Source organism: Zootoca vivipara, chromosome 8 (assembly GCF_965207765.1).
Source record: "Zootoca vivipara chromosome 8, rZooViv2.hap1.1, whole genome shotgun sequence".
Lineage (NCBI taxonomy): Eukaryota > Metazoa > Chordata > Lepidosauria > Squamata > Lacertidae > Zootoca > Zootoca vivipara.
The window spans coordinates 27,683,395-27,705,056 of NC_142591.1; the positions used below are offsets into that span (position 1 = coordinate 27,683,395).

The window sequence follows — 21,662 nt, forward strand, 5'->3', positions numbered from 1 at the left end:
TATTACACGGTCTGTCTGAAAACTGTTGGCTTTATTTACATTCTCTGCAAATCCTTTAGAGAGCTATGGAAGCTGCAGTTGGTTGGGAACCTTAGTATAGATTCCACACAGCCTTGCGGCACAAATGTACCCTTGAACATAATTGCAGCACATTTCTTTCTAGCCTTAGCGAGCCACTGCCTGAACAGTTGCAAAACTGGTGACGAGTTTTGATCCCTGATTCTTTTTCAGTCTCTTAGGAAGTAGAAATATACTGTCTTCTAAACCTGGTCGCTGCATTTGGTCCGTTTCAATCAATGCGGCATATCCTCTGCATAGCTGCCAAGTTATCCCTTTTTTTAAGGGAAATTCCATTATGCTGAATAGGCTTCCTCGCGAGAAAAGGGAAAACTTGGCAGCTATGACCCTCTGCAACACAAATGGACCCTCCAGCCTTCTCTCTCTCTGGCCTTTGGTACCCAAGCCACATCCCTCACTGGGATGGGGACCTTCAGGCCTGGAAGCCAAATGCAGCCCTCTAGGTCAGCGTTTCTCAACCGCTGTTCCGCGGCACACTAGTGTGCCGCGAGATGCTGGCTGGTGTGCCGCGACATGCGGCGACGAGAAGGGCGATTTGCATTGTCACGTGCCTGGCGGCCGCCGGAAATCAATATTTCTCCTCCTCTTTCCCAAAGCTCAGTGCAAACGAGCCTGGCGGCCGCCAATGCACAGCGCTAACCCGCCGGAAAGCAATATTTGGCAAGTGTTTCTTACAGTCATAATTATAATATAGGGCGGCACAGAGTTAAACTTTTTAACCTTTTTAATGGTGGTGTGCCTCGTGATTTTTTTCACGGAACAAGTGTGCCGTGGCCCAAAAAAGGTTGAGAAACACTGCTCTAGGTCAGTCCTTCTGGCTCTATCTGCAAGCCATGACTTCGCCTGGTGTCACACCCCACAATGGCCCTGATCTGCACTATCCTCAAGTGTTTCTGCCTGGCTGGAATGGGCCCTTCGAATCTTAATCCCTCTTGCTTGCCTGGATGGAGAGCTGAGTGGGAAGGTGTGTACAGAAACCTCCGCGTGGGTGTAATGCAGCCTTCTGCACAATGGTAAGTCATATGCATTCCTTGTTCGATTTTTTCCTCTGATCCCACCCACCACTTCCATGCTGCTCTCCCCCAAGAGGGAATGTGGTTCTCAGGTGTGTGTGTGGGAAAACTCCTATCGCTGATATAAAGGGCAGAAAGAACCTCTAGGTAAGTCACTTCCTGGTTCACACAGAGAAGCTATTTTTTAATTGTGCCCAAGGATGGAACTGGGAGCTGGTAACAGAAATCAGTGGAACATTTTAATGTGGCTGGAATTAAGCAGCAGTGTAGCCACCCCACGCACCCCATTCCTAAAAAAATGAACCCCGACCTCAAAAGGTGGCAGCAAAAAAATGCCATTTAAAATATTACGTCATACAGAAGAGCATTAGAAGGTGTACATGTTTAATACCCGTTGCTAGAAACCGCAAGGGAGGGGGGAGAGTACTATTGTGTTCAGGCTGCGTTTGACGTTTTCCCACAGGCATTTGATTGGCCACTATGAGAACAGGATGCTGGACTAGATGGGCCATTGCTTGATCCAGCTCAGCTCTTTTTGTGTTCTTATGAATCCCTGCTCTCTTTAACTCCTTTCTTATTTATTTCACAAACAGGCTGCAACATTTTATTTTGGGGCCCTGCTTGTATGAACAAAACGTCCTTTCAGTGTTTCACTGGAAGACTCTAGTTTTCTGAAACGAATCACAATCTTTGAGTTCTTCAAAGACCACAGGCTTTATATTTGCAGATGCATGTTAAATGTTCAAATACGAGCACATGAGTAGGAGATTAGTTTTCACTAGCTATATCTGCTTAGTGTTTGGGATAGCCTTTAAATTCTTGGAATCTACCCTGCTACCTAGAAGAGGGCAACAGGTTTTCAGCCTATCTGTACAGAAGTTTAGCTGCAGTGACATGTACCTATAGCATAGTAACTCTGTCAGCCAATCAGATCATACCTCTAATCCAAGGCACTTTCATTTGGTATAATAATAAATGCTGAAATCTGGAGTTAAGGCAGCGTACAAAGATACCATTTAATACACACAATTTGGATTATATTTGGAACTCTATACCCAGCCTACAATGGCTGCATTGTTTCCTTTTCTCCTGTTCCTCCTCCCGGTTATTTTTAATTCCACAAAAGTATAAAAGAGCATCATGCTGGAGGCAGCAGTTTGAAGTGGAACTGCAGAGGATTTCAATGGAAAGTTGATTTATTTCAGGGGATTATGAGAGCCCAGGGATAAAGCTGGCACCCTGCCATAGGGAGAGCCCTTGACCTAGAAGCAAGGAACGGTTACAAAGCTGTTCGTGTACATAACTGAACAGAACACTTTAATTTTGTGCAGAGCATAACCTGAATTCTTTCTCCAAGGGAAGATGAAAGAAACAAGCCCCACTGCTTAGTAGGACACTGGTCTCTGCAGCGAAGGCTCTTGGCTTTCTTTACATCTTACTCGGCAGGACTGCAAGAAGCAATTGTTTGCAACAAAGGGCATTTTGTTGTTATTATTTTTTATAAAAAATAGTGGAAAATTAATTAAGATGCCACTCATAAAACCAGATCTGGATTCAGAATTCATGCAGTGTTCTAATCGACAGAAGAGAATTAACCAGCCATAAAGCCATCCCAGGTAGTTTTGTGTTAATGCATGAAACCTAATTTCTCTTTCTTTTTCTCTGGGCCTTGAGCTGTAATTATAAAGACTTCACATCTCCCTGGTGACATCAGACGGTTAACAAAATGTGAATCAGGGAAGGGAAGCAACCCGTAGCCTTACCTTAGCATTGTTCGCATTCCATAAAAGACAATCTTCTTCATAAGAGATCACTCTGTCACTGAGGCTTATTAATTTGCGTGGCTAATGTTCAGAGAGCCGCTCATCAGGATTCAAATAATCAATCTTGCACTGCAGACAAGAGCGTGTAGCATAATAACACAGTGGCAGACTATATTCCTGCAGAATCATATTATGAAACATTTTTCTAAGGTCTTGCACTAAATCAAACATACCCAGTATTGCATTTACTTTTGTAAAGTTTTTTCTCTCTTAACCAGCTGCTTCTAGACCAGTGGCTCCTACCGTGTTTCCCCCTTTTTAAGACACCATCTTATTCTTTTTTTTACTCAAAAAAACACACGGTGTCTTATTTTCAGGGGATGTCTTGTACCTTAAGGCCTTCTCGGAGGGGCCAGGCAGCTGGCTGGGGTGCTGCTGGGCGCTCTGTGCGGCGCTGCAGCAGCAGCTGGTTCCAGGCACCAAGGCAGCAGGCCGCTGGCTCAGTGCTTCGTCCGGCGCTGCGGAGCGCTCCTCTCTGCAGCTGCCGGTTCCGGTGGCGGGGCGGCAGGCAAAAAAGAAAAAAAGAGGCCAGGCCGCTGCGGAGCCCTCCGCTCTGCAGCCGCCGGTTCCGGTGGCGGGGCGGCAGGCCGCCTCGGGCGGGCAAAAAAAGAGAGGCCAGGCTGCTAGCTTGGGTGCGCGGAGCACCCCGAGCCTCTGAGAGCCAGCAGGACGAGGAGGAGGCTTGCCGGGTCGTTGCCCAGCAGCGCGCGCGGAGCGCCCCGAGCCTCCGGCAGCCAGCAGCAGCAACAACAATCCCAGAGGCTCGGGGCGCTCCGCGCGCGCTGCTGGGCAACGACCCGGCAAGCCTCCTCCTCGTCCTGCTGGCTCTCAGAGGCTCGGGGTGCTCCGCACGCACTGCTGGATGCCGACCTGGCAAGCCGCCTCCTGCTCTTGCCGGCTCCCAGAGGCTCGGGGCACTGCACCATGCCTCAGCCCCCACAGCACTGAGCGCGCCTCCTTCGCCTCCTCTTCCCCAGCCTGCGCTCGAGGTCACGGTGCGTGCAGCCGCCTGCTGCCCAGACTTTTTGTTCTCTGCCCCTCCGTCTCGCCCACCTCGAGCCTCACATTGTTCACCTCTTCGCCCGCAACTCCCTCCCGAGACGCGGAAAGCTGCTTCGCGCGGCAGCATCTGCTGAAAAGCAGTCGACTCTCGCGCCCCTTCGCCTCCCCCCCTCAGGAGTCCAGTGCAAGGTCCGGCACTGAGCTCTGCCTGCGGGGCCCCGAGGATCCGCGCACACCCTTGCCTCCCCCTCGGCGGCCCTGCTCGGCGGCAGCCCACGCCGCTTGCCGGACACCCCTCTTCACTGTGACTTCTTTCTCTGCTTTACTTCTTATTTCTATACTCTTGCCACGGCCAGCGTGCTGGGTCCCGCTGGCTGGCTGGGGCACTCAGCGGTCTCGCTCCTCGGAGGTATGGCTTATTTTCGGGGTATGGCTTATATTTCCTAAACGCTTAAAATCCTGCTATGGCTTATATAATGACTACGTCTTAAAATAGGGGAAACACGGGTAGTACTACACAACCATTGCTCTTCCACTGTAAGCTACAAACAAAATTGCAAGTGACTTTTCACACTATATGGAGCCTTGCCCTTTTTTTCATATGGATACCTCACTATGTTCCATTCACTCTACTGTACTGGGTGTGACATAAATGCTCTGTGGGGTTGGATCTCATTGTAGTTATGAATTCACTAGGTGGCCTTAGGCAAACTTCTCTCCCTCTTTCTCCCTCTTCTGCAGTATCAGGATAATAATACTGGCCTACTTTATAGGGTTGTTGTAAGGTTTATGTAAAAAAAAATACTTTTATGAAAGTACTTCATAAATGTAGGTATTATTATCATCACTATGAGAATTATTCTGCTTGGGCTTGCGCTTGAGTTGGTTCTTAAATTTTATGTACCGTATTTACTTGAGTCTAATGCGCACCTCAATTTTCAGGACCTTGAAACCAAAAAAGGTATTTGCTGGTGAATGTAAATGTGCCATCAAATCTAAATCCGATGGGCATCTTAATTTTTGCAATGTAATTTGGCCCAAAAAAGTGATCATTAGATTCGAGTAAATACGGCATATTCTATAGCTACAAATATGGAGTCCATTCCTTTCAAACAAAGCTTAAATTCTTCCTAGTGTTCTGCTCTAAGCAGATTAGAACAGTTTGTGATTAGAACAGTTACAAGTGACCTGGCTCCCTGCCAAGCCCATTTCACAGAGATGTTCACCTGTAAGTAAAGAAGTAAACTTTTATTATAGCAGTCTAATGATACAGACTCAGCTGCTAGGAAAGAGCACAATCTAGTCCAGGTGTTCTTACAAGGCAAAAGAGTAGCAACAAAAAGTCCAGTCTGAGAACAAGGTTAGAAGATTGCACAGAGCCATGGTTGCATCAATAAGTTTCGTAGTCTCCCCACCAAGCTTTTGAGCAGAGACAGAGAATGCCCAGCTACTCACAAGGAACCCTATCCCTGCGAAAATTCCTGGCCTGTGTCTTGAGGGATATGTCCCCTCTTTTGTCTTTGGGTGCCACCTTTTCCTGGTAAACAACACCAGACCAGCCTCCACCTCCAAATTCTCCTGCCCTGTTCCGCCAGCTCTCTCCATCCCATTGCAGGGAAGTAACCTCCCCAGTCCCTGACAGGCTCCTCTTCTCCCCTGGGGAAGGAGAGGAAGCCTTTGGGACTCTGGCTTCAACAGCTGAGCCAGGGATGTCAGGAGGCGGAGGGAAGAGCTGTGTCACGTGGCTTCCGTGCTGTCATCTCACACACACCCTCCCATTCATCATTTTCTTTCTCAAGTGCCTGTCTGAATCAGAATAGTCAGAGGGAATCAAGACAACTAGCACCATATATATATATATATATATATATATATATATATATATATATATGAAAGAGGGGGGGAGAGAAATGCTTTAGTAGCCCATAGATATGATCTCAGGGAAGGCCCATTGGGCTGTGTGTGTACATTTTCTACTGACTATGGTAGCTTCAGTTGAGGAAGAAGACAGCAGCTAATATATTTCCTTCCATTCATCTCTCCTTATGCACTTCCTGACTTACCTAACACTGTTTGGGCACCTGACATCACAAATACCAGAAGTCTAATTTACGAACCTTGGGATCCAGGGTATTTTAATAACCCAGAATTCATCCTTCTGTAAAGCCTCCAGTAAATTAGAAAGCAACTGAAGGAGTTCCTGAGGGAGAAGGAGAAGAAAAAGGGTCATTAAAAGATCAGAACAGGTTCATGCATTGAATGCCCTCTGTGGTTGGTAGATGCATAGTGCAAAAAACGAGTGCCTTAAACTCAGCTTTAGCATGGAACCCCACATAGCCGCTCTATGCTGGTGCTTATTTCTTGCAGTTTATTCATGGTTCTGCATTATTCAGTGCTAATGCCAGGCTACTTAAATAAAATTAGAGAGAAGTTATTTCTTGAAAATTTATGTGTGCATCCATAAAGTGATTAATTAAGAAAAATTAAAAACAGTTCTTGAAGAAAAAAACAAAATTCTGCAGTTGTGGAGTAGTACTTCACAACTCAGCCTCCCACTCTGTTTCAGATGCCAGCGTTAGGCATCACAAATGTCAGACACTGTGATCTTTCTCTCCCTTGTTTCCCACAATAAAGGGAGTGGTCTCTTCCACGTGTTAGCAATAACCTCTGCTCTGGACCCCCACCGTTCAAGCTCTTTGGTATTTCTTTAAGCCCATTCAGCAAGCCTTAAGAACCAATGTACAAGTCCATTGGCCATTGGTCCTGTGGATTTTTATTCATGTTACTTATTTTATGGACCACTCTTTAGCCTTTCCCGAGATCTCCAAGGTGGTTCACAATTAAAACAATATAAATCTCTTAACACAAGAAAACCAAATGGGGGAAAATCAAGCTGGAGATCAGAAGGCAAATGTGCCTTCCAACTCTACAATTCTATGATCCTATAAAAATCACAGAAGGGAGGGAGAGCTAGGTATCTAAACCAAAGGTATGTAACAAAAACTGGGCTTTGCAGCACATAAAAATACCACTAAAGCCAATGCCAAAGGAGGGAGTTTCAACTGAGTTTCCCCAAGTAGGGATGGTGAAGAAACTGAGTTAGCATTTAAAGGCAAACCTACCAAATCCACATTTTCTGAACCAATATGCAAACCAACACACCTCCATCCTTGGAAATTTACACTTCTCTGCATCTTGCAATGCAGTTCTCCACCTACGCAATACGTATATGGTAGATAGGCATACTGTAGGGTGAGGAACGCATAAAAATGTAAGTTTCTTTTTTTAAAAAAAATTGGAAAATTGCTGCAGAAATACGGAGAACTGAATTGCAGATTGGGAAAATGAGAAACTGGGAGAAACTGAAATTGACAGATCCACCCATTCCCTGCTCCCAAGGTATGGTGCCACCACTGAAAAAGCCCTACCCCGTACCCCCGCTAACCCAAATGGATCTCTGACGGCAACAGAACACAAAGCAGGGTCTCCAGTTAAGATCACAGTCACGCACAGACAGGCTCATGTAAGAGAAGGCAGACTTTCAAAATCTTGGTTCCAAAACATTAGTGGCTTCCTAGGCCACAGCCATCAGTACTTTCGAATGGTGCTTCTTAACAAAATGGTAACCAATGAAGACTGAACGATATTGGAGTCATATGCTCTGGAAATTCAGGCCACAGTCGGGCCACCCTGGCTACTGCATGTTGTGCTAGATGCCGTTTCCAAGCATTTTCCAAAAGCAGCTATACGTAGTGTGCAGCGACGATATAATCTGGACGTGCCCTGTGGCCGAGGACCCTTCCTTCCTTTCCTGAGCCCTTTGCTCCAAACGCAAATTTGCTTCTTCTTCTTCTGAAGAAGAAGAAAAATACCCAAGTATACCCCTTGTTGCCTCCTCTTAGGTCCTAGCATTACCTTAGCAATGTGATTAGCAGTCACATTGTGGTTTGTTTGCTTTTTAATTAAATCCCAGGCACAAGGGGGCGAGAGGGCACACTTGTAATGAGCACAAGGATGGGAGGTTTAAGCCTTCCTTCACTGGCCATGCAGCACTTAGGGGAGGAAAAAATTCCATTGCTTCCTTATGTTTCCCTTGGCCTGGACCTGCACTGTTTCTAGTGCTTTGCCTCTCTGGCACTCTGTTCATTTACAGCTTGATCTCTTGTCTTTGGACTCTCTGGCCCAACAGAGTTGCTCTGCACTTGGCTCAGGCCTCGGTCTGATGACTATGAACCGTGCCAGCTCTCTCCTTGCCAGCCTTCCCCACCAGCCCTGATTCTGCAACCACCACCTCTTCTTCTGCTTTAGGCAGTCATTTGTTTTCCTCCATTTGATTTACAAACACGCCTGGTTGATGAAGCTTCCCTGTTCTCTGCATTCATTTTCTACTTAGGGAAGGATTGTTTGTAATTTACAGTTTTAAGTTGGCATGCTATTATTTTATGCTGTCAAAAAGCATCTGTTGCAATCGCTGTCTCTTTGCATGTACAGACTTAAAATAAATCAAGCCAGCGACGTTAGCCAGCCAACGTTATCAGCAGCGTTAACAAAGGCTGCTCAAAAGTTTACTTAGTATCTGTGGGAGAGTGACCTTACGAAGCTGCACAACTTTCTAGGATGCTCTATATAGGAACTTGCCTGCTGCTCTGTAAGTGGTTTAACTCTTGCAGTTACATTCGTGTGCCACTGTGCCTATTCTGATTATCTGGAGCTGAGCCCAAGCACACATAATTTGCAAAAGGCTCAAGATGGGCAGAAGTACAATGTTCAATGCTGCACATATGTTTCCCATACTTTTTAAAAATTAAGATGCAGTTACGTTCAACCTTTTTCAGGTTGAACCTATCAGTGAACACGGGAGTGGAGGTTTCTCCATGTGGCATTGCTCCACCAACCTCAACCTGCCCGCAGCCAGACTCTACCTGTCTGCCATCTTACTTACACTAAGCCATGGAGTGGTTCTTACCTGCCATAGGCTCTAGCTCCACCTACTGCTGGTCTCTCTGTTTTCCACCCCACCAGTGCCCAATAGGTACCAGCCACCAATGGGTCGTGGACCCCAAACCCTGCTTTAAATTAAAACATAATAGTGTTGTGAGCTTTTCAGGGAAGGGGCAGTAGGCTGTTTGCCTGAGCTCTCTTCTAATTTCTGGATCCCTTAAGGATCCCCGTTGCTGGAATAGCTGGGTAACTTTCTTAGTCATGGCCCCTAAGTATGGGTTGTTAAGGTAACAGAGGAAGTGAAAAATGGATGCCCCTCATCCCTCAACTAGCCGTTCGTTAGGACAAAACCTGAGTTGAGGTGTGTGAGCAAGAAGCCAGAAGCCAGGCTGCAGGCTGGGCAACAGAGAGATAGAACAGTGCTTGATTTCTGGTGGAATCCGAGGCTGTGGATATCCCAAGGACACCACAGTCTCCATTGTCCATCATTTCAAGGAAACAACCCTGGGTAAGCACCTGGAACCCCTGGATTTTTGCACCACTTTGAGATTGGGGTGGCGTGCAGCAATAGTAACAAGTTGTTGTGGCACATGTTCCCCACTAACTCCACTATAGGATAATTTGGGCACAACAACTTTCAAACATACAGACAGACAGAATAAAACTAGTATTGTATTTTACTAGTTGGTATATTAAAACACCAAGTCCATCACCCATACTTTCACCTTCTAGTCTACATTTAAAACAAGCAGCAGCATGCAGATTCCTTCATTCTCTTGGTTCACATTCCTTAAAACACCCCTCCCCCTTTCCTGGCTGTTTGCTGTTTCCAGTATGCCCCATAATGCACCCAAGTGTTTCTGGTTATTCTGGAGTGTTGCTGTACTCGCTGGTGCCACTTACATCAGTGTTCACTGGGCTTTTTTAAAAAAAGCTCACTTTTTAAAAAAACGTAGATTTTTTTAAATGGGAATGTAGATTCAGTTTTTAAACGGCTCCCTTTTCCTCTGCCTCACGTTAACATTCATATGTAACACATTCAAGAAAGACTAAAAAGGCCTTGGGGTCACTTGTGATATTGCCCTAAGGCAGTGTTTCTCAACCTTTTTTGGGCCACGGCACACTTGTTCCGTGAAAAAAATCATGAGGCACACCACCATTAAAAAAGTTAAAAAATTTAACTCTGTGCCGCCCTATATTATAATTATGACTGTAAGAAACACTTGCCAAATATTGCTTTCCGGCGGGTCAGTGCTGAGTATTGGCAGCCGCCAGGCTCATTTGCACTTAGCTTTGGGAAAGAGGAGGAGAAATATTGCTTTCCGGCGGGCTGGTGCTCTGTATTGGCGGCCGCCAGGCACGTGACAATGCAAATCGCCCTTCTCGTCGCCGCACATCGTGGCACACCAGCCAGCGTCTCGCGGCACACTAGTGTGCCGCGGAACAGCGGTTGAGAAACGCTGCCCTAAGGATGTGTTGTTGTTCATAGAATCACAGAATTATAGCGTTGGAAGGGACTCCCACGGGTCATCTAGTCCAATGTTTGGCTTTTGCCATCCGCTTAGCTTATGCTGTGCTTTCTTCTTAAATCTCTCGTGAGAATTACACACTGATGCATTTTTACCATGCCTGCTTTTCATTAAGCCAGTTCCTGATATTGCATAGTTGTGAAATGTAGAAGCAGGAAAGGGGCCTAAAATCTACAAATCCTGGTCTTTTGAAACTGGGACAATAAAATGTAGATGGTGCGCTGTGGGGATTTATACCATGTGTAGCTATTGTAGTCAGATGTGCATGATTTCTGTTGACATTTTTATTGTACGAAACGTTTGTCTCTTTCAAAACAGCACACTGCCTTTCCATGGGCTGAGAGTGCAATCCTATACATGTCAACTCATTGAGTTCAGTGGGACTTACTCCCAGGTAAGTGGGTATAAGATTGTGGCCTCAGATATTTTCATTGCAGTGATTACCACTGCAGATGGAATCTAGTGAATTTTCCAGCATTACTGACGACCTGATCAGTAATTCTGACTTTGTATGCTGCTTTTACATGATGCTCCCAGATTACTGATCATCTGGGATTGTCCTCTCAGCAGCATAGTTCAAGCATGACTGCAGCATGTATTGCTAAAACAACATAGTCAAAACCTTTCATGACACTGTCTCTAGCACTGCAGGTGGAAGCTCAGTCCACCATGTGTAGACCAGAAAGCATTTTTGCCGAGCAACCAGCTTCATCTGATTTATCGCAGCCAGACATTTGTACAGACTTGGAACACTTGCAGAGCAACACACATGAGAGAGGCCAAAGTTAGCTAGATCACTTTCCACAGTCTTTATTTGTGATCTGTACCTTCTGCAACTGTGCATAAGAGTTTTCGCATGTAGTTTTGTTTACATTGCAGTCAATCTTGGGTGGAGAAGAAGAATCGTCCTTTTATGGGTACTTTGTGATTTGTGCAACCTAAGGATGTAGGCACGTTCCTTGGAAGTGTGAAAGTGGTCAATTGAATGCTTGAACTGTGGGCATCCTGGCTACTTAGGGTTGCCATAGGAAGGCTTGTCCAAGGGAGTAATGCAGTTAGGAGCACTCTGGGGTGGTTATCATTCCATCCTGCCTTAAGGTGGTTGTAGTCCTTATAAAAATGTGTGTAGTGCGGGAGTGGCCATGTATTATTTATTTACTACCCCACCTTTCGCCCAGTGCAGTGCAGGACCCAGGTTGGTTCACAGCATACATTAGAACAGATGCAACTGTTCCCAAAACAGCCAGTAGATCTGTTGTGACAAGGAATTTCTGTTCTTTCTAGCTATAATTCCCATCATCCGATCCCTGACCATCATCCATACTGGCTAAGGCAGAACATCACAGGTTAGCCCTTCTTGGTGCAATGAGACCTTTACTGAATAATTTCTCTCTGCATTGCTGCTGTTGTGGATCCAGCTTCATTTACCAAGATTAAAATTGTACACATTCTTCATCCATTTATTATGGAGAGATGACCCGGCAAACAAACAAACAAACAAGCAAGCAAGCAAATTCAAAGGCATGCTTTCCTAAGCTTTCTGCGCCCATGCCCAAATGTTTAACAGAAGCGTCTTAATTTGGAGTGTTGATCTTGGGCTGCCGTATTTCTGCTCTGCTTTCCATCTTGTGCATGCCCAGTTTTAGAAAGGACTGCCGTTTTGTTTTCCACGCACATTCTGGTGTGCTGCTGTTGTATAACAACATATAGTATGTAGAAGAAAACACCCTTCTTATTATAGCACTGTTGAGAGGCCTTCCAGTATTTCCATTTGAAATTCCTATTTTCAGGGACTTGCTACTGAGCTGTAACAAATTGCAGGCAGGAAATCTGGCTCTCCGCAGCCTAGGAGCAAAGTAACTCACTCACAATAGATAAAATTAATCCGTATTAATGGCATGTCCTTCCAGCAACCAAAGCAAAGGAGTGTGTGTGTGTTTGTGTCCATCTAGCTCACGTACACATAACAAACAGTGAAAGAATGAGAAAAGCAAGTGCTTTATGCGGCTGTGCACAAATGTATGGAGGATGGGAAATAGTCCAAGCAGATTGCTTCTGAACAAAGGAGGTTGTTATTTATCCTTTGGGTATGACTGAAACAGGGCAAAATGCTCCTTGTAGCAAAGATATTGGTATCTACGAGCATTAATCAATAGAGAGGTGACACTAAAGAGAAGCAAGAAAAGTGTATCTGTGTTTCAAATGTATTTCTGCTGCCTGCAAGCAGCATTTGACAATGGAAAACTAGTAAAGGTGCAATTTTCTGAGAAAGGATAAGAGAACTGGAGAGCAAAGGAGAAACATCTGTTGAGGATCATTGTGGATGAGGAAGTTCTGGATTCCCATAATCCCAATCATGTTTGTGCAGGGCATTTTTTAAAACCCCATGTGCACAGGATCAAGATATCGAATTCTTAAAGAGTACTTGGACCTTGCTGAAGAAAGACCAGCATACAAGCAGTGGGAATGTTTCCTTTACTAAACATGCAGCAAATGTAGAATGACAGGAAGGTAGGGAGCTACAAGGCCAGGCCATTGGACCATGTAGTTCAGTATTGGTTCACAGAGACTCTCCAGGTTTCAACCAGGGGACCTTCCTAACCCTACCTGAAGATGCTAAAGGACTGAGATGCTCTACCACTGAGCTATGGCCCTTCCTTACAGTAAGGTGGTTGATGGTTATGAGGTACTGCTACGCATGTTGTGGCATAGCTCATCACTCCCATGTCTCTCAATCTTTGGGCTCTGATATGAAGAGCAATAGTCCTCAACAAACATTTTCATTCTGCTATAGATAGAGAGGCAACCAGATAAGATGGCAACTCTGCATTCACTCTTGCTTTGAGTGAATGGGAAGTTGATCCTGCTAACTGGAAAAAGATTTGAATCAGTCCTAGGCTGAGAGTGACAGAAAATAACAGAAGTTGTCAGAGGGACTGTGAACTGTGAGCTTTGCAATGTGTCATGTGCTAACTGCAGCTTACTGGAAAGAAAATTAAGAGGAAGTATAATGTGCATGTAATGTGAAAGGTCATGGAGGAAAATGTGTTCATTTTGCAATCAGATAATAATGCAAAACCTAGAAAATATAAAAAAAGAAGAGGCGTGAAATACGTTTGAATTAAAATCATGCATTGAAATTTTTTTTAAAAAAAATAATACTAGAAAATGTAAACTGGTGCAGCCAGAAGTTATTTAATGGTGATAGGAAACCTGTCCCAAGACACAGTTGTTTTGAGAACATAGTGTAAGAAAAAAAAAAGTAAAGGTAAACAGCAACATGACCTTGACAAGGGAGATGCATTAAGATAATAAGAACAGTGAAGGCTTTGTTTTGCATTTTCATTATTGATCTGGGAAAGATCTTGGTTGAAAAAAACAATGAAATGTGGGGATTGTGCCAGATTGTGCGAGGATTTGAAAGGCCAGTAAAAATTTAACCAAAGAACCCACAAGTGAAGGCAAAGACAATGCAAAAAGATGTGCCACTTTGGTACACTAACAGTCTGATTATTCAATCAGCCTTTGGAGAATAAACCCTCTGAACAGTTCAAGCAGTCAGTGCAATACATGATTCCATGAAGTGAATCAATGCTGCACAATTTATCACATAATAACACGGATATGAGTATGGTCGTTAGGGCAGCTACCCTCATGTTTTCCAAGTGAAGACTGACTGGGCTACATTAACTATTTTGGGCATGGTTCCCTCTATTCTTGCACCAGTCCACAGGGATTCCACACATCCAGTGTTCCAGGGTGATGGGGACTATAGATGCATGACTCTATCCCAGTTCATCCCATCCCATTTAAGTCTGCAAGAACTTTGAAATATGTTGTATCTTGTTCCTATGCTGAATTTTAAGGATAATTCCAAGAGAAACAATATATTTGGAGATGCAAGCAGGATATTTTTTTTAAGTGGTTGCTGCATTCTGGTTGTATCACTTCTTCTTCTTCTTTGGCGATCACTCGTAGCCGAGTAAGATTGTCTTCCATAAACACAGTTTTAACAATGTGTCTGTAAGTGACTGTGGAGGCCAATTCTGGATCCACACATCCTTCCACAGTGGGACATTGGTTTCCGGACGGGAGTTGATCACGGTATGGATTTGCCAAGCGTGCCGCCTTCTTAGCACGTTTCTCCCTTGCATCCTGAGATCGAGTTTCTTCAAAGCCCATGGCACCTTTGGTAAAGGCTGTTCTCCAACTGGAGCGCTTGCAGGCCAGTGTTTCCCAGTTGTCAGTGTTTACACTACATTTTTAAAGATTTGCCTTGAGACAGTCTTTAAACCTCTTTTGTTGACCACCAGCATTACACTTTCCATTTTAAAGTTTGGTATAGAGTAGTTGCTTTGGAAGACGATCATCAGGCCGGGCTGGCTCTAGGTATAGTCCCGGGGGCGCTGGAGCGATCTCCGCACCTCAGCGCCAGGGTGCCCGACCTGCTCAAGACTGCCCTGTCATCAGGCATCCACACAACATGACCAGCCCAACGAAGTTGATGTTGAAGAATCATTGCTTCAACACTGGTGATCTTTGCTTCTTCCAGTACACTGATATTAGTTTGCCTGTCTTCCCAAGTGATGTGTAAAAATTTTCAGAGACACCGTTGATGGAATCTTTCGAGCAGTTGGAGATGGCGTTTATAAGTGGTCCATGTTTCACAAGCATATAGTAAGGTTGGTAGTACAATAGCTTTGTAAACAAGCATTTTGGTTTCCCTGCTAATGTCCCAGTCCTCAAACACTCTGCACATCAATCAGGAGAAAGCCGCACTCGCAGAGCTCAGGCGATGCTGGTTGTATCACTATCCATGATACTTCAGGTAAGTCCTAAGACAAGTTTTATGAAATATTAGATTGAAAGTTAGTCTAAATTCTTCAGTAACATAACTAGCTTTTCCTTTGCGAGCATCTTCAATATTCTGTCAAATATGGCATTATAATGATGGAAGAATCATACTTCACCTTCCTCACCATCTGGGTATCAGAACTTCCTAAATAAACGTATAAACCTGGATCTGTGGTGTCTGTTCTTATTGCATCATAAAGGCTGGAATAATGAAGGAATGTAAAATATTGGAGACATTAAGGGGAAATTGTCTGTTGATGGCAGTTGGAGAAGAAACGGACAATAAAGATGTAGAGGGGCCTGAGGCAGAAGAAAGAAAGAAAAAACTAGGTGCATAACATCAGAAAATAGAGGAAGAGTGAACTAAACAACAGGAATGGCTAATGACAGGTCTATGTATAGAGATTCAAAAGCAGTTAATTGGCACCATGTATGTGGTTGCTTTTGGGATGAGAAATCTATGTTTTGATTGTTGTCTGTTCACTCTCATTTATTGTTAATGGGTTTTGTTATTTGTTGTTTTATTTAAAACTTACAAAATAAATATCCCACATATTCACTGAACTCCAGTGTTGTTTTCACCCTGTCTCATCCTCATCCATAGTAACAAAACAACAACAACCACCCACCTGTGTGCACTACAGATTAATCTAATTATTGATTTATGTGCATAAGGATGTCAGGGAATGCCTTATGTGGTGCTAAATGTGTAGTTCTGGTGGCAAAAATATATCTAAAACACAAAATGAGTAAAAAATTTAAAAGAATCCCTTTTTAAGGAAGGCTTCTGTTTGGCAGGGAGTGAACGAATCTTTGGGGGGGGGATGCAATTGGGGCTACTTAAACATAACATTGTTTATTTATGTGTGCAGGTGAAACAAACCATGAACCCTTGTTTAGCAATATGTCTGAATAGGATTCCATGGTTTGGAGTAACACAAACAAAGCAGGATCTGTATAGTCAAGGTTTGTTCTTGGCTTAAAGATTGTGGGTGTTTTTTTAAAGTGAAACAACCATGATCCTTAGGTTGGCCTTCATGCTAAGACAAGGATACTGGTTTGTTTTTTCTCCCCATGTTAGTGGGGAGGGTCAAAGGGGCCTCAGTCAGTGCATTCATTATAAACCATTAACTATGGTTTATAGTGTGGTGCAAACGAGACCAACAATAAAAACACACTTTTTTCATTGGTAAAGAAAATCCGCTGCTGAAAAAAGAGAAACAAATAATATGTGATCTTAAATGGAAGAAGCCACCATTCATCACTCAAAGGCATTTGTTTTTCTTTTCAGATTTGTTAACTAGTTGTAAAAACTACAAAAGGGAAATTGATCCATACACACCTCTCACGGTGATGGTGTTTGAGTCAAGCTGAATTAGATTGATGGTGAAATCATGTGCAGCAAGCATATTTACTTGGAAGTAAGTCTTACTATATAAAATGACCACTTGTTTCCTCAGTGCCACGTGTCAATGTACGAAAGAGTTTCCTGGAAACTCTGGATTCCACCACTCCCCATTCGAGTGAAGTGAGGCGAAGGAACTCGTGGTGAATGAGATGCAGCACCAGAAAGGTGGAATGGTGAGAACAAGAACGTGCGTGAAAGGCCCTGGCATTGGAAATTAAGGAAGGTGTTGAAGTTGGGAGGTAAGTGAGAGAGTGTTGATTGATCTCCCTTGGGAGATAGTAATAGAAAAAGCAGTGACCACCGCAGTTGGGTGGTGCTATTGAGCCTCTCTCCCAACACTGCTGCTGTTTACCAGGCCGGTACGGGGGCAGGGTTAGGCAACCAGGGTGACGGGAGTGCCAGATTAGCTCACATGATGTGGCTGCATGTTCCAATTCCAGCACCGCTCTTCACTGCCCTAGTAAGTGGCAGTAATGCTCATGTCACACTGCTTCATAGCATCAGCCGCTCCTGAATGGAATTGTACAGCCCATGTGTGACCCACTATTCTCCCTGCATGGTGCCCCATCACCATCTACAACCTCTGGTATGTCAGGGTGTAATGCAGGAGGGTGCATCAAATGGGGAAGGACAAGAAAGCTTCCATTTATAGTAAGGTTAATAGTCAAAAGCATGGAGAAAAGCAGGGACTTGATGGCAAGAGAAGGGTTGTACTATTATCCCTCAACACTATCAACTCAGTGACGTTTGACCAATAAATAACTTTGACTTACAAGGAACCCTTGACTTTGCTAGCAAACACCCCTGGATCTTCAGAGATATTTGTTTCACATCCCACAGCAGTCAGTGGGGTAGGATGGTGGCATTTATAACTGTCCCCTCCAACCTTCCTGCAAATTGAAATTGTTTGTTAGAATAGAAGCTGCTTTGTACTCACTGTGGAAAGGTGGCATATAAATAAATGAAACCAATCTATCAGTCAAGATGCCACTTGACCCTGAGGTAATTTCTCATACGCTGTGTTTGGTGAGGTTATTAAGGATGTGGGAAGTGGGGATGAAGAGAACGTTATAAATTCTGTGGCATCTTCTATGTCTGAGGTACCCAATTTCTCGCCTCAGTTATTTGCTAACACACATTCTCAGGCAGGAAGAGGCTTAATTGTTATAATGTACAATTTCCATCCTATTGTTCTGAATCTACAGCGCCACTTCCAGCAGAAGGGACTCAGTTTGACAGGCTGAGCTACATCTAGCCTATTCATAGATTTGCTGTGTGTGTGTGTGTGAAATCTAGCAACCACAGACTGACTCTCTGTTTCCTTTCAGATTGCATAACGCAGCATCAAAATCACTAGAACTTACGTTGTTGGGTTTTCCGAGAAAGGCCGCAAACTCAGTGCAACTGCTACATCCCAGCTTGGAGGTGACTTGTTCAAGGGAAAGGTATGGCAGATATACCACTACCATAATTCAACTCAAGGCACCACAACTTGGCTTGAAAAGCCGGCTAGAAATTAGAAAGAAAGATAAACTTCTCACATTAGGAAGCAAGCAGAAGCACTGGGCCATATTCAACTACCTCATTCTAGCAGAAGCCAGTGCAAGGTTTTCTGCTAGCGCAATGGGACTTCTTCCCTGTATGTACCTCATGACCTCCCCAAAACTGCTCCGGTAGTTTGGGAGTATCCCAGAATGACATAAGGGAAGAGGAAAGGGGAGATCTATTATCGTTCCATCAGGCAAACAGAAATGCTGTTTGGAATGACCTCACTGCTGCTACATTGAATGCAACCCACTATTACATCAGTTTTCCCACACTTCTTCAGTCATAACAGCATACAGCAACCCTTCGACAGAAACTAGGAGTTGGATTCCTCTTCATCAGGTGATTGAGGGGAGGACTCCAAACCTGAAGGGGGAAGGCACACAGGTCCAGAAGAACCTGTGGGATCAGTGCCGCCCACTGTGAAACTGACTCCAGTGACTCCACTGTAGAAGACCCAAGCCTCCTCTGCTCCATCTCAGTAGGAGACTACTGGAGAAGAACGGAGCCCTTTCAATCAAGCAGCATCTTGCAGTACACTTAACAATCAGGCTGCACCTGCTGCGATTACAATATAAGGGCTCAGTTTCACCTTGTTCCTTACTGGAGCAGCTTTCAGAGTCCAGCCTGAACCCCACATTGCCTTGGATCCAGTTTGAACCTCACCATGTTCTAGATCCCAGTTGAGAGCAGGACACCCTTAGTCCCCAAAATGGACTGAGGATGTTTGATAGGGTAGCATTGAAAATGATGGAATCCTTTTTTTAAATGTTCTTTAAAAATATATATTCTATTAAATAGATATGTTTGGGCTGTGAATTAAGGATGTTTTACCATGAAAAACAGAATTTTGACTGTGACGGAATCACAACCCTTGCTATGATAATTACACAGGTCAAAGAACTTCACTTGATAAGTCTGGTTTAAAGTCCAGTAACTTGTAATTGCATACTATAGCTCTTTTTTTGGAATGCTAGCCAGACATATTTCAAGTGCTTGGAACTATGATTTGTAAAACTATTGCAGTGATTGAAAATGTGCAGTAAAATATTGTTGCATGGCACTCTACTCTCAGAGTGCTATGAGATTCTAGAAGGTTCAGTTTTCCTTGGAATGAGCAACAGCAGAGACTGTAGTGTCTTTATAATATATGATTTATTTACACATATATACAATCTCAGCCTATGATTGAGGGGCTCACAGTGTTAACACCCCAATAAGGTCTTGCTTCTCCCATAGCCACAGCCTTAGATTCCAGCAGAAATCAGGCACAGTTCTGTCTCTCAGCTGCCCAGCCCGCAGTCTGTGAGGCATAGCTGCCAAGTCTCCCGCTGAAACATGCGGGATCAGCAGCGGCGTAGCACCGAAAATCACTTCTACGCATGTCTGGACATGCGTAGAAGCAACTTCCGGTGCTGGCGCCGCCCAATTAATGGTGCCCAGACATGGATAGCGCGGCACCGGAAGTCGCTTCTACACATGTCCGGACATGCGTAGAAGCGACTTACGGTGCCGCGCTACCCATGTCTGGGCACCGGAAATTGGGCGGCGCCAGGACCCAAAATGGAGCCTCCCTGGCAGCTGGGAAATCTGGGGGATTTACGGAATTTTTTCCAATCCGGGCTGCCAGTGGGAAACAGTTTAAAATACGGGGGTTTCCCTCGAAAAACGGGAGACTTGGCAGCTATGGTGTGAGGTAGGGTAGGTTGAGAGGCAGTGACTGGCCTAAAGTCTGCTGAGTGGAGATTTGAACCCTGGTCTCCCATGTCTTAGTTCAGCACTCTAGAAACTATGCCTCCAGTTCTTCATCTCTACATTAGAGCCATTTTAGCATTAAATTCTGCTGAATTAGGGCATGGGCGTAGCCAGGATTTTTGTTAGCGATGGCAGTGAAAGTTATTGAGCAATCAAAGGAAACTCTGGGAATTATAGCTCTCTGAAGGGAATAAGGGGCTTCCAACAACTCTCAGAACCCTTAACAAACTACACTTCCCATGAACCTTTGCAGGAAGCCATGACAATTTAAAGCAGTATGTTAATAGTGCTAATGTATAGTCCCTTAAATGCATCTAGGCCTGGTAACTGTAAGCCAAGCTATGGTGAACTGCTCCACCCACCCTGGTGATCAGCAGTGGTGAAAAGAAGCTAGTTCTCCATTTATAAAGTGGAAACGCTCTCTACAGGTAGTATAATGGATGACAATGACAGGATTCCTGATCAGAGCACTACCTGTGATTGCTGATCCCGTGATGAGACCCATGTATGCTGCTGGAGCCACATGTGTAGCATACATTTTAAAGTTGCATTTTGTATTTCAACTGGGGATATACAGTATGTGCATAATCTAGGCATAGCTGCCAAGTTATCCCTTTTTTAAAGGGATTTCCCCTTATGCTGAATAGGCTTCCTCGCGAGAAAAGGGAAAACTTGGCAGCTATGAATCTAGGTAGCTAGGGAGATATCTTTTAGATTTGAATTGGGCGGGTCACTGCCGCAACAAAGCTTTCTGCGATGGTCTTTAGAAGCATGTAGTATGGTTTATGCTTAGGAAAGAAACCTCCTTTTTAAAATAATGTCCTTTTCTTTTTTTACGATAGATGTTATAATAAAAGAGGTGAACCAAGGTGACCTATTGGATCCCTTTCAAGCTCATAGTAAGTATATTCTTTTTGTGCATGTCTGTCCAGTCAGCTCTTTTCCTCGATCTGTTTATTCTGAATAAAAGACAGTAAAATTAAAAATATTAATTCATTCAATAAATCTAAGGATCCAGAACAACCAAATTTCCTCTCCTCTAGCAGACGAAAACTAAAAAGGAAAACCTGAATGAAACTGATTGTCATGATGTTACCAGAATCTCCTGATTCTCCAGAATCTCCTATTGTATTAAAAGCAGAAATATTACAATCTGAGGCCTGCTTTAGCTGAAGCAGGAAAGGGAAACGGAGAATATGCTCAAATGCTGACAGCATAGACTTGGGACTAACCTGCCACAGCTGAACTCAAGGGTGGTGGCCTGAAATAAAAGTAATTGGTGTGTGAATTGCCCCAAGTAGAACTATTTCAAAGGTAACTTGACTAGTCCAAAGGGATTGCTTTACAAAGGAGGCAGAGCTTGAGTCAAAGTGTTGAGAATGGATTGCATTTGTCCACTAGAGGCTGTAGTGAGACAAACAATGTAGAGACCTGAAATGTAGGCAATCATCAGCTACCTTTAGAACATAATTTCTGTGGAAAGTAATCGGCAAAAAAATCATTTTTTAAGGACCTGGTAAGGATACTTGAATGTAAAAGCTCTTTTATATCTCTATATGTGACAGTGGCAATATGCAATACATCAGGCCATTTTTGGGCCATGTTGACTCATGGTCAACCCTAGGTGGGGTGTCATATGCCAAAAGGAGTGTGGCTGAAGTATAAAAGTGAGTGTGGAAGGACAAATGTTGGGTGCTGGAGCGGGTGGAGTGAG

General features: G+C 44.2%; 1 protein-coding gene across 2 annotated transcripts in view; it reads left to right on the forward strand.

Annotated features, from left to right (window-relative positions):
• The first annotated feature begins 15,579 nt into the window (after positions 1 to 15,579).
• ATXN1 (ataxin 1) overlaps positions 15,580 to 21,662 on the forward strand; it is a 202,769-nt gene continuing 196,686 nt past the window's right edge. For both annotated transcript variants that reach the window (XM_035124729.3, XM_035124742.3), the window contains exons 1-3: positions 15,580 to 16,887; positions 17,977 to 18,093; positions 20,791 to 20,847. The gene's annotated coding sequence lies outside the window, so the exon portion shown is untranslated. The remainder of the gene's footprint in view (positions 16,888 to 17,976; positions 18,094 to 20,790; positions 20,848 to 21,662) is intronic.